The sequence below is a fragment of the Myxine glutinosa genome, chromosome 1 (genome assembly GCF_964187855.1).
Source record: "Myxine glutinosa chromosome 1, kmMyxGlut1.1, whole genome shotgun sequence".
NCBI lineage: Eukaryota > Metazoa > Chordata > Myxini > Myxiniformes > Myxinidae > Myxine > Myxine glutinosa.
Genome location: NC_136261.1, coordinates 291063184 through 291076513, shown reverse-complemented (window position 1 = coordinate 291076513; position 13330 = coordinate 291063184). Strand labels below are relative to the sequence as shown.

General features: G+C 48.3%; 1 long non-coding RNA gene across 1 annotated transcript in view; it reads left to right on the top strand.

The window, feature by feature from the left end:
• The window catches only part of LOC137438909 (uncharacterized), a 36184-nt gene that overhangs the window by 809 nt on the left and 22045 nt on the right, over positions 1-13330 (top strand). Inside the window, exon 2 of the long non-coding RNA XR_010986818.2 lies at positions 11552-11733. This is a non-coding gene — a long non-coding RNA (uncharacterized LOC137438909). The remainder of the gene's footprint in view (positions 1-11551; positions 11734-13330) is intronic.

Below are 13330 nucleotides of genomic sequence, written 5' to 3'. Positions count from 1 at the left end.
GTAATCTCCTTGGTTCTCCAGAACAGTATAGGCCTCGTGCCCTGGTTTTTATATACTTTTTGTAATTTAACGTTCAATGGTGTTTCTATCAATATATAGTTTAGTTTTCACTCGAAAATGTTCATTTGTCTTGCCATGAAGTAAACGGAAGATGTATGCCATCTAACCACTTCGGCGGAACAATTGATGTAATCTTTTGTTTTTTTTCATTGGGGATTTGTTTCAATCGACTACACACATGTATGTGCAACAACAACAACAACATAAAAGTCTGTCTATTTATTATGTACGCAAGTATGACAATATTTGCTAATTCAGCCCCCCCCCCACCCCCTTTCCTTTCACCCCCTCCCCCCCCCCACCCCCTTTCCTTTCACCCCCTCCCTTGCATCCAACCAATTAATTTATCACTTGGACAAAAGTTGGTCACATGGGCAAAAGCACAGAGTGGTCTTCAGCTGGGACAATGTATCATGAAATGTTAACTGGATTCCTGGCCATTAGAGGGGGGTGAGGGGAGCGATGAAGAACAGGGAAGGACTCCACCCATCTAACAGGTAGCAAAAACATGTATTTCGTCCCCATTATTTTTATGTGTGTTTGAAGGAGGGTAGGGGTGGCATAGATGTTCATTTCAACTTGTCATCTAGTTCCGTCAAGTGGTGGCTCACTTTTAGTGACATTCGTCATCAGATTTCTCCAAAACATCCTGATCCTTCATTGCTTCCTGATAATCTGCCAGAGACAGATTGGTTTCATCCTTCACTCGATCCCTGGTGTTGGCTTAGCGGTTAGGGTGCCGGTTTGGGATCCTAGGGTCCTGGGTTTGAATGCCGGTCGATCGCTGAATTAACGCCAGGGGGGTTGACTCAGCTTGTCATCCTTCCGAGGTCGGAAAATTGAGTACCAGCTTGCTGGGATGAATGCTCCCGATGTGTACCCCGGTTTAGAATAGGTACACCGTATCCCTGCGCATCATAAGAGGCGACTTAGGGTTGGCGTCAGGAAGGGCATCCGGCCATAAAAACATTGCCTCAAACAGGGATCCATGATTGTCATGGGGCCCGCAAGGCTAACCCCGCTCTAGCGGGGAAAATGGCCTTAAAACGATCATTCATATTCATTCTTCACTCCATCCATCCAGCATATACAGTCACGGCCGAAAATATTGACCGAGGCAAATCAAATACTGGCAAAAAATACGGCACCCTTTCACTTTTTTCAAATAACTCACAATTTTCTCGAAAAATAAGTTGAAATTGACAAAAAATATTTAGTCTCCACAATTCTTTATTTCACTGTTAATATTACAGAACCTTTGTTTTGATTCAGATCTTAATATATCCTTTTCAATCAGAAAATAGAAACAAATGGCATTGACAAAGTTATTGAAACCCTAGACCTAATATTTGGTAGCACACACAGCCTTTGGGCCACCCTTTGCAGCCCTTGATCGCACCACCAAGGTCTCTGGAGATGGACTTGTAGCCTTGAGATTGTCCATGCTTGGCTACAATCTTGTGTCTGACTTCCTCAGACAATTCTCTGGTTTTATTTATATTCTCAATGCTCATTGAAGTACACACAGTGACACAAAACAGCAGAATGACTCCTTTTCTCTATTCAAACTGGTTGAATGAGTGATTTGTATATTGCAGGCACCTGCAACTCACCACAGGTGAGTTAAATTCCAAAGTAAAGGAGAATCACCTGCTTGCAATCTAATTATTTATATGAACTTCTAAAAGGTGCCAATAATATTGTCCGGGTCATTTTAGGATTTCTGTGTGGAATAAGCTAAGATTTAGTAATTTTTCCAGTTTTTTTTTTTTTTTTGTTCCACTATAAACCAAAGAAATACATATGTGGATACCAAAATATTTTTTTATTTCAACAATTTTCTGGAAGAAATGATGCATTATTTGAAAGAAAGTGCAAGGGTGCCAATATTTTTTGCCAATACAGTATTCGGATTTTTCATTTTCGCCCCAAGGTCAAGGTCACAAGGTCACGAAATTTAGAAAAGTCGATTTTTGATGGTTTTATTACATTGTTCGCTTCCTGATAGGGTGAAATGTCGTACATGATCTTATATTATCACATACATCATGAAATACAAGTTTTCCAACAAATTTCAGAATCTTTGACCATTGACCTTTGAAGGTCACAAAGGTCAAATTTTCAAAGTTGTCGGAATCAAATCGAATTTTCGGTATTGTGTAGCTAACTAACCTCATAACTGATTATACATTATTTTCTATCTCATTTCAAGGTCAGTAACCTTCGTTTTGACATTTCCGGGCCTGGCCTGTCCGGGCCTGTTTCGGTTATAGTCCGTCCTTTGTCATTGAATACGGCTCGCTCATGAACCATCGTCGTCTCCTGACTTGTCCATCTTCTTCTTCCTTTCTTTCATTTTCACTATCCATGACTCACATCCAGACATTGCAACTGGAAATACCAGGGCAAAAAACAAAAAGCATTCAGCAGCCTGGAAATGGGGGTGGGGCAATGTAGCCACAGACAAAATAGGGCAAAGGGGGGAGGCCAGTGAGCCAATAATGGATGCACATGGCATAGGAAGAGCTATTGCTGGAGGGTTTCAGTGTAGTAAAGCTCTAATGGAAATGGCAGACACCTTGAGGTGGTGTTGGGCAACAGACTTGAAATCCTGTAGGGAAGAGCTTGAAGTTGCCACTCAAATACAGTCCGGTGATTGACAAAATGTGTATGAAAAAATGGAGATGGGCATTTACATTTGGGGAGGACAACAAGGATAGGGTTTCTGGCAAAGCACATGCAACCTGGACAGGTGCTGGGCAGAGAGGTGAGAGGGCAGGAAGAACAAGACCAGAATATAAAGAATAGTACAGGACCAACTACCTACACAGTATGCAGGAAGCAGACCCTGAGTCTTAGCTTCTAACTGGGATTCTATGACATGAACGGCATTGCATTCCACAGCCCCAAGGAGGCAAGATGGGAATCAGCAACACCAGTCCACAGTGGGGAGCCGTATCCATGACCCTCTGAACGGAAGCTTTCTTTACCATTATAAGCTTCGGGTGACAAAGGAAGGACTTGGTTTTGCAGAGAATTCCCTCCACAAGAAGAGATTCATGGAAGATAACTTGACAATGGAGTATCAGGACAGCAATTGGCCACAACCAGCAAGGGAAGCGAGTAAACGAACAGGAAATTAATAAAGAGAGAAAAAGAAGGTGTGGAAATACTGAAACCATAAAGTATGAAGGGTGATTTAAGAATTGGGGTAATGACATCAGAAGGAGTGTAGGGGGGGGGGGGGGGGTGGGAGGGGGACATGAGCTTGGAGATGTGATTTATCCGAGACATATTGTTGCGGATCTCAACGTCGGCCTCTTCCCCCTTATCGAGGGGGGATATTAATCCTCTCTTCTATGACTGACCGACGTGGTCCCGGGGGTATGACGTCACGCCCGGTCGGCGCTGGGTAGGGTATTAGGCCCAACCGTCCTATGACCTAAATACCAGCGCCTCCCGGCATGCAAGGAAACACCCCTTGCTCACGGCCGCAGCGTAATGGATGGATTGCGCCGAGCGAAGCGAACTGCGGCGTGAGCCGTTTACCGAAGACTAAGCCCGATTCATGTGCGTCGGCCGAATCGCGCCACGTACCTCAATCTGGAAATCACTAAAGCGACCGAATGTGAAGAAGAAGAACGTAGGAAGAACAAATATGATTTATTACCACTATTTACACAATTAAAAGTAACCAAGGAGGAAGAAGAATAAGAAAATAAATGCAGAAGGAGGGAAGAACCAGAAGACACAGTGCAACACTAGCTTACCTACTCAGTCTTACTTAAACCCCTGGACAACACAGAAGACGGACGAACAATCAGACTAACATGGGGGGATGAAGGCAGGAACGAAGGCTGGAGGGAGAGGAAGGTTCAGTTTGGACCGGAGCACGGTCGGGCCGGGAGGGAGCAGCCGCCGCCCCCGTCTTGATCGGTCTCGCACGGCGCGTTCCTTCGCGGCTGGTGTAACTGCCGTCGAAGCCCAAAGCTGCTGTGGTTAAAGCTGCTGCGTGCTGGTGCGTCGCGTGCTCTCAAAGGACTCCGTCCGTGCGTCGCGTGCTCTCCCAGGGCTCATCTCCTTCTTGGGGGCGTCCCACCCGGGTTATATAGGCCACACCCTCAAACCTTTTTGAACCTCCTTGATCGTTCTCTCTACCCCTCCCTAAGCCAAACCCCTCGTTCTTGGTTGGTCGGCAAGGGCTCTCCTGGCTCCAACCTTTGATGACGAGGTGGAGACACGCCTTTCTTCTCCGCCCGACCGCGTGCTCAATGGAGGCAAATGCAGCCAACCGCCCAATGCAGTTGGCAATAGTGATGCCACAAACCCCATCCAAAGTTACTGGCACTTTGAAGATGCCATGGGGGCGTCGGAGGGACCTAACTTATTTAATTGATGCAACTAGATTCTCGTCTAAACCCTATAATTAGACCAAGATGATCAAATGTCTGTTTCCTGTGGCTGCAAAGTCTTCTGAGCAAGAAAAATTCATTTTTGCTTATTGGCAATGTAATAATTAATTGATTGAATGCAGAAATTGGGGAATTTTGGGAACATTGAATGAAAACATTGCTGTCTTTCCCTCGTGGTCCCCCTGTGCTGTCTTTCCCTCGCGGTCCCCCTGTGCTGTCTTTCCCTCGTGGTCCCCCTGTGCTGTCTTTCCCTCGCGGTCCCCCTGTGCTGTCTTTCCCTCGCGGTCCCCCTGTGCTGTCTTTCCCTTGTGGTCCCCCTGTGCTGTCTTTCCCTCGCGGTCCCCCTGTGCTGCCTTTCCCTCGTGGTCCCCCTGTACTGTCTTTCCCTCGTGGTCCCCATGTGCTGTCTTTCCCTCCTGGTCCCCCTGTGCTGTCTTTCCCTCGTGGTTCCCCTGTGCTGTCTTTCCCTCGCGGTTGTCAGCTCTTTCACGAGCCTCGATTCAGTATACAAAAAAAACAAACAAAAAAAAAACCGCAATGAATTAGTGGACCACAGAGCCTTATACTGACATATATTAAGGACATAACTACCGAGGGGAAATCTATGATTTGCTATGTGTGTGCGATGGATTAACTAAGGGCGACCTTTGACCTTGATACTACAGAGGGTGATATTTACAACAGGTTTTACATCAAATTACACACACAATTCCCAAATCCTCAACACTGCACCCTCCTTCCTTACGGGACGTCCCGGCCCGAAAATTTTAACTTTAGTGTGACACGCAGGTGTAGTAACCCTCTACAATTAACCTGACCCTGAGTGCGACAATCTTAAAACACGAATAAATATGTCCCGCTAATTGCGTTGCACCCTGCCTAACAGTTTCACACCCACAGCTAACCGAATTGCGGAATTAATTCTCAAACTAAACATTTATGTTGGGGGAGCATTATTTTCATTGACATTATTTTGACTATTTACAAAACTCAACCCAGGACCTGTGATTGTTCTTTTGAGGAAACAAAAAGAAATTCCTGTTGGGAGGGATGAGACAGCACGCATTGCATCGACGCACCAGTACCATAAAGAGCACCAAAACCCACCAAAAGCACCATTCGGTGCAACAGTCACCAGTTCATAATAATCATACACAAAAAAAACAACTGGTGGTGGTCTTCTTCTTCGGCTCCCTCTGCTGGCCGTTGTTCTTCTTGATGTCGTCTTTCAATTCTTTTCTTCTTGCTGGCGGCCTATTTGGACATAAAAAAAAGGAAATGCACAAAGCGTGTCCATTTTTATTTAGGGCCGCAGTGGCCAACTAAGGGTGGTCCACCTGTTTGGCAAAGGTGCCACCTTTCCGAGGTCCGCAAGCAAGATCCTGGGCCATCGTGGCCGGTTCCAGCAGAGGTGCCAGGCCCCAAAACGTGGGGTCCATAAAGTGGTGCTTGGCCGCAGAACGGCAGTCCATAAGTGGTGCATCAATGCAATGCATGCTGGTTGCGGGAGTTCTGGCACACAATGGCGGACTCCCGCACGCTCCCCTCGGTGCCCAGAGAGCACAGTCCTCGGGTGAGAGACAGGGGAACAGAAGACAGGTGAGCAATGGGTCAGGGCGCAAGGGTACACATCAAACCAGGTAATGCCGGATGAGGTGCGTACGGAGAGCGAAGTGAGAAAGCTCGTCCCTACCGTACGCCCCCCACATGTGACCTACACTACCCCCCCTTGCCCCTCCCCATATTTACAAAAACCTACACATTTACAAATTCGTCGCTACCGTCACGTCTTTCCCATATTTCCCATATACCAAATTCGTCACCACAATCCCATTGTCTAAATTTTCCATCACCAATTCATCATCAATCCTCATAAGGAGGGAGAGATGGAACAACAAAGCACAATGTCTCACCCACGTCATGATGAGTCTCACATTCCAAACATTTGCACAAAAATAATAAAAACATGGCATGGTGTGGAGTTCTGTCACCTCAGGTGAGTGGATGTAGATGGTGCAAGGAGATTTCAATCCTAACTATCCTCTTAAATGACAGTAACACACTTTACACTACCCGGGGTCTTTCCCTGCCAAACCATTGGCCGTCTTACTCTTTGCGGTTTTAAGAACCAAATTCCCATTGACCAAACTGTGGTGCTTCATCAATTTGGGGTCTCACTCCCCCGATTCAACTCCCTGTGCCTTTGCACAATTTCAGGACTGGGTCGTGTGGCTCTCCCAGCAGGTCTACCCACCTGCACACCTCCACCACTGTAGTTGCCTCCGAGCTTACCTGCTCCTTAACCTAACCTATCTAACTGGGGAAGGCCCTCCTTGGCGCTTACCCCACTCGGTGCCCTCTCTGGCACTGGGCTACCCGGGTCCGTCCTCCGGATCCTCGGGTCCCATCCACAACAACTCTACCGGCTCCCAGAGCCCACCTGCGGCCTCACCTGGCCGACATCCTAACAGTGGCGGAGTGCCCATTCAACTACACACACTAACAGGCCACACGCCCAGCCATTTCCACGACACTAATGTACCCATTCAAACACCATTCTTCCACCACGCACCACAGATGCCAATATCTAACCACAATTTACCTACTCCCTCTACCTAACTCATAAACTACCCTCCCCGGGTATTCGTGATGGGGTCCATCCTCCCCATACACACCTTCGCACCATCCACTCCACGCCACAGTTTCCACCATACTCACTCCATACCATCCATTCCATACTCCATATATTCCATACTCCATGTTTTCCATACAACCATTCTCCATACACCTGTATTTGCACAGCTGTGCCATCACACCTGGTGCCTCCTGCACCCTCCTTCCTCCAAAACCCATTTGGTCAACACAACACACAATCACCATTACTCAGTCATACATGGCTCCATATACCTGTTCACTTGCACACCTGTGCAATCATACCTGTTGCCACTTGCACCCTCCTTCATCCAAAGCTCCTTCAATCACTCAATACAATGCACAACCACAATTGTTCCTCATGCACTGCTCCTTACACTTCCATGCTCAATACAACTCACATCTCTCCCAAGCATTGCCCCGCAATTCCTCATTTGCTCGATATCAATACTCTCACACACACGGCATCATCTGATCAACCTGGTTTCCTGCTAACACTCGCGCTTCCCCGTCGCCCCTTGCATCATTGCGCTCCCTCGTCATTATAATCCAACTACCCTCTCTATGTCCCCACTACCTGTCCAATGTCGCTACTTACCTTACCGTTACCTATGGTCCTTCTTCTCTAGATCCCTATCATTATCCTAACCCTCCCGGGCTAGTTTTCACTGCCAAACCCCATAAAACTATAGCTCCTTTGCCCCCGCTGTGTGAGGGATGGTGGATTTGCCATCCCTCCACATCGGGCATCTTCCACTATAAATTTTGCTCTCAAATTTCAACCAATCAAAATTTTCCATTCACAAATTCCCCATCCGTACCAACTGTCCTTTAACTTGAGCCTCGGTGCGTCGTTACATTTTCAAAGCCCGTCTTCGCAAAGCCGAGCAATGAATTCGGGTGGTTTGGACGCCTGCAGGTTGAATCCGTCCGGCATTCGGTTCAAGGGGGGGTGGGGGGGGGGGGGGGGGGGAGTTGGTCGGGCCAAGATTCCACGCACCATCTCGGCGCGGCACCTTCCGGTCCCCGGCCCGATGGCTCAATCTCGCCCGGTCGGAACCCCTCAACCACAAGGAGGCACCGTTCCGCTTTCTCCCACCTGCCCTTGAACCGGACCGGTCGCCTTGCCCGACAAGGCCTGAACTCGACCGTGCGGGGCCTAGCATCCAACAAAGCGCACCGCGCCCCGAGTGCTCGCATCGGCTATCCGTTGCCCTAAACGCTGCCCCGGTCAACGTCGATGCTTCACTCGCATACGCGACCCGTTTCACACTCACAAAACCTGGCGTCTCGGCGCCTCCAGTGCATCCCGCACACTCAGTCCATTTCACCACCGCACTCCCTGTTACACACCACACCTCTTGCGCACACTCGCCGTTCGCACACTTTGTTCCACACCTCTCCTCCGTTACGTCCTCCGTAACACTCACCATGGGCGTGCACTCTTGCATCCACCCACTCACGCGCTCCGATGTGCCCTGCCGCACACGCACCACAACCAACTCAGGTGTGCACTCTCGCACACGTTCGACCATTCCAGGTGAGCATTCTCGCACCCGCTCCACCACCAACTCACTCTCCGTGTCACTCACCCTCGCACGTACACTCCGTTGTGCATTCCCACTCGCACTCTGTTTCGCTCCCACACTTTATAACACCCCCACTCGCCGACGCACACTTTTTTTTCACAAGCGCACCATTTCCACTCACAGGGGACCCTTCACCAACGCCCGGGTGCCATATTGACCCCAATCGCGCGACAATTCTCTTCGCGCCAAACATCCTCTTACAAAATCTCCCGGCACAACATACAGCCCGTCTCACCTTCGGGGTTCTTCTTCCTCCCTGCACCAACACCTGCACATCTTTATAAGGATTATTAAGCACAGCATCGTGATGTGAGCACGGACTTTGTACAGTTTCCATTCCTTCCTCCAACTGCTGGGCTACCTCCGTCGTCTTTTCAATTTCAATTATACCCACCACTGCTTTTTCTTTATTCACCACGACGACTGCTGGCTTTATTAAAATTCCCTCTTCTACCTCAGCGGTCGCCGGCTGCCCCATACCCCGGGTCGCGATTTATACCCCGGTCCAGTTACCTGTGCTTTTCTCCACTTCGCCCAACCAGTGCTCTTCGAGTCGCGTTACCTCCTTGTGCACCCGTGGGACCTGCTCGCCCAACCTGCGGTCTCTGTCCCTCTCCGCTTCCCTCACCTCATATGCGGCTTGCCCCCTCGCCAACCCCTCATTAATTTCTTTGGCTTGGCCAATTATGCCTCTAAATTTGTCCCCTAATCTGCTCCGACTCACTCCAATTTGCTTCCCAACTTGTTTCCTACTCCTCCCACTTTGCTGTTTAATCCCTCGAATTTATTTCCCATATTACTTAACCCGTCTCTCAATTGCTCACTGGTACTCCTCGCTTTGTCCCTCATTGCTCCCATTTGCTCACTGGTACCCCTCGCTTCATCCCTTATTCTCCCAAATTGCTCACTATTAGCCATCATTCTGTTTTCCATTCGTTTGATTTGGTTTCCAATTCGATGTTCTAATTGCTCACTATTCCTTTCCATCATTTGTTCCATTTCCCTGCTGGATTTTTCAGCCATTTTTGCCATATACCCCATCATCTGCGCCGCGATGAGGTCCAATTTCACCAGTGCTGCGGACTCGGCTGCCGCAGCGCCGCCATTTTGTGCCTCCGCAACCACGTGCGCGAGGGCGCCATTTTGCACACCTGAAACCTCCGCAACCACATCCTCATTTCTCACCTCCTCCATTTCCTCCCTGTGGTCCTGGGTTACCCCTAACCCCTCTTCTAATTCCCCCACCGGCATCCGGTCGCCTTGAACATCCATGGCGCGATTTTCTAATTTGGAATATTAAAATTAAATTTTAGCCGTTGGAAATTTTGAGCGCGCTTTGCGCGCTTCAGGTCCGAATCCCGCTCCTGACACCAAATGTTGCGGATCTCAACGTCGGCCTCTTCCCCCTTATCGAGGGGGGATTAATCCCCTCTTCTATGACTGACCGACGTGGTCCCGGGGGTATGACGTCACGTCCGGTCGGCGCTGGGTAGGGTATTAGGCCCAACCGTCCTATGACCTAAATACCAGCGCCTCCCGGCATGCAAGGAAACACCCCTCGCTCACGGCCGAAGCGTAATGGATGGATTGCGCCGAGCGAAGCGAACTGCGGCGTGAGCCGCTTACCGAAGACTAAGCCCGATTCATGTGCGTCGGCCGAATCGCGCCACGTACCTCAATCTGGAAATCACTAAAGCGACCGAATGTGAAGAAGAAGAACGTAGGAAGAACAAATATGATTTATTACCACTATTTACACAATTAAAAGTAACCAAGGAGGAAGAAGAATAAGAAAATAAATGCAGAAGGAGGGAAGAACCAGAAGACACAGTGCAACACTAGCTTACCTACTCAGTCTTACTTAAACCCCTGGACAACACAGAAGACGGACGAACAATCAGACTTACACGGGGGGGATGAAGGCAGGAACGAAGGCTGGAGGGAGAGGAAGGTTCAGTTCGGACCGGAGCACGGTCGGGCCGGGAGGGAGCAGCCGCCGCCCCCGTCTTGATCGGTCTCGCACGGCGCGTTCCTTCGCGGCTGGCGTAACTGCCGTTGAAGCCCAAAGCTGCTGTGGTTAAAGCTGCTGCGTGCTGTCCAAGGACTCCATTCGTGCGTCGCGTGCTCTCCCAGGGCTCATCTCCCTCTTGGGGGCGTCCCACCGCGGGTTATATAGGCCACACCCTCAAACCTTTTCAAACCTCCTTGATCGTTCTCTCTACCCCTACCTAAGCCAAACCCCTCATTATTGGTTGGTCGGCAAGGGCTCTCCTGGCTCCACCCTTTGATGACGAGGTGGAGACACGCCTTTCTTCTCCGCCCCGACCGCGTGCTCAATGGAGGCAAATGCAGCCAACCGCCCAATGCAGTTGGCAATAGTGATGCCACAAACCCCATCCAAAGTTACTGGCACTTTGAAGATGCCATGGGGGCGTCGGAGGGACCTATCTTATTTAATTGATGCAACGCAATGAATTAGTGGACCACAGAGCCTTATACTGACATATATTAAGGACATAACTACCGAGGGGAAATCTATGATTTGCTACGTGTGTGCGATGGATTAACTAAGGGCGACCTTTGACCTTGATACTACAGAGGGTGATATTTACAACAAGTTTTACATCAAATTACACACACAATTCCCAAATCCTCAACAATATAGTAGCTGATAGTGAAGCCCAGGACCTCCAAAAAGTGTATCTTTCAAAGGCTAAACATTCAAAGGAATAGTAGAATTTACCTGTCGCTCCTTATAAAGGGAAAAGTGAAATTGTGGACATTTCGTGTACTAAATGACATGCTGCAGGTGGATGACAAGTTGCCTATTTTATCCAGATTGGCAGAGATGGATGCTGCAACAGCCTCCCTGACAGATGGATACAGAACTCTCCTGCACAGAGGGGAGATGTCTGCAAAGTGATGCAATGGATCTTCCAGTGACCAAGACGTGTTATTGATGTCTTTAAGGAACAAGATTGGTCCCGTGATACTACCTTGTGGGACACTAGCCTCTTCAGGTACATCATCAGACAATATTCCATCTAAAGTGGACCACACTTTAAGCCATGTCGAGCGATCACAAGTGTTTGGGATATTTATGGTTACTTTCGGATATAGAATCATCCAGTAATTATGAGCTGTTTGTAGAGGGGTGGGAGGGGGAGGGGGGGGGGGGGAGATTGGGCCTAATTGTTCTTTATCTAAGTACAGCAAACCCTCCTCTAACATGGGGGTTAGGTTCCTGGAAAACTGAGTGTTCGTCAAAACTGTGTTATGCAAGCTTAAAACCTTATGGGATAAATGAGGATGGGGAACTTGGCCTTGGAACATAGCATATGTAAAAGTATTGTCGTGCGTAGCCTCCGGTTAATACCAGAGGCTTATGGATGGACCGAAAACGGCTTTAATTGAGGCGATGGCTAAACGCGAACTCAACTATGGACGTGGGAGGAAGAAGGAAAGTGGAAGCCGTGGCAAAAGCGCGTACCTGGAGCGCGCCGACCGCGGCTTCGATCCTGCGGGGAATTAATGATCTCAAGCGAACACAGGTTTAACAGGGAATGGAAAATAATACAAGGGTTTATTACAAATAAAGGCAAGGACAGGAAAAGCACGTGCCGATAACAAAATGTACTAAATCCTAGTTTGGGATCCCACACACCGACTTCGAATACAGACGAGGGAAAAGAATAACCAAAACAAGCGTTACGCCTAGGTCCCCCGTCTGTGAAGTGATGCGAGTTGACAAAGTGGAAGATGCAAGGCGGCCATCTTGGATTTTGACGTGGCGACCCAATTTTCAATAGCGTTCTCCCTTATGCATAGATACACCCACACACCAGATTAGAAGATAGTAGTTCGTTTATTTTTCAAAATATTTCGCTCACAAGGTTCAGACATATATATGGTGGCGGCCATCTTTGATTTTAACGTGGCGATCCAATTTTCAATAGCGTTCTCCCTTATGCGTAGATACACCCACACACCAGATTAGAAGATAGTAGTTCGTTTATTTTTCAAAATATTTCGCTCACAAGGTTCAGACATATATATGGTGGCGGCCATCTTGGATTTTAATGTGGCGATCTAATTTTCAATAGCGTTCTTCATTATGCCTAGATACACCCACACACCAGATCAGAAGTTGGTACTTCGCTTATTTTTCAACACTCACAAGGTTCAGACATACATGGCGGTGGCCATCTTGGATTTTGACGTGGCGACCCAATTTTCAATAGCGTTCTTCCTTATGCGTAGATACACCCACACACCAGATTAGACGTTAGTAGTTCGTTTATTTTTCAAGATATTTCGCTCAAAATGTTCAGACGTATATATGGTGGTGGCCATCTTGGATTTTGACGTGGCGACCCAATTTTCAATAGCGTTCTTCCTTATGCCTAAATACACCCACACACCAGATTTGAAGTTGGTACTTCACTTATTTTTCTCGATATTCCGCTCACAAGGTTCAGACATACATGGTGGTGGCCATCTTGGATTTTGACGTGGCGACCCAATTTTCAATAGGGTTCTTCCTTATGCCTAGATACACCCACACACCAGATTAGAAGTTGGTACTTCGCTTATTTTTCAAGATATTCCGCTCACAAC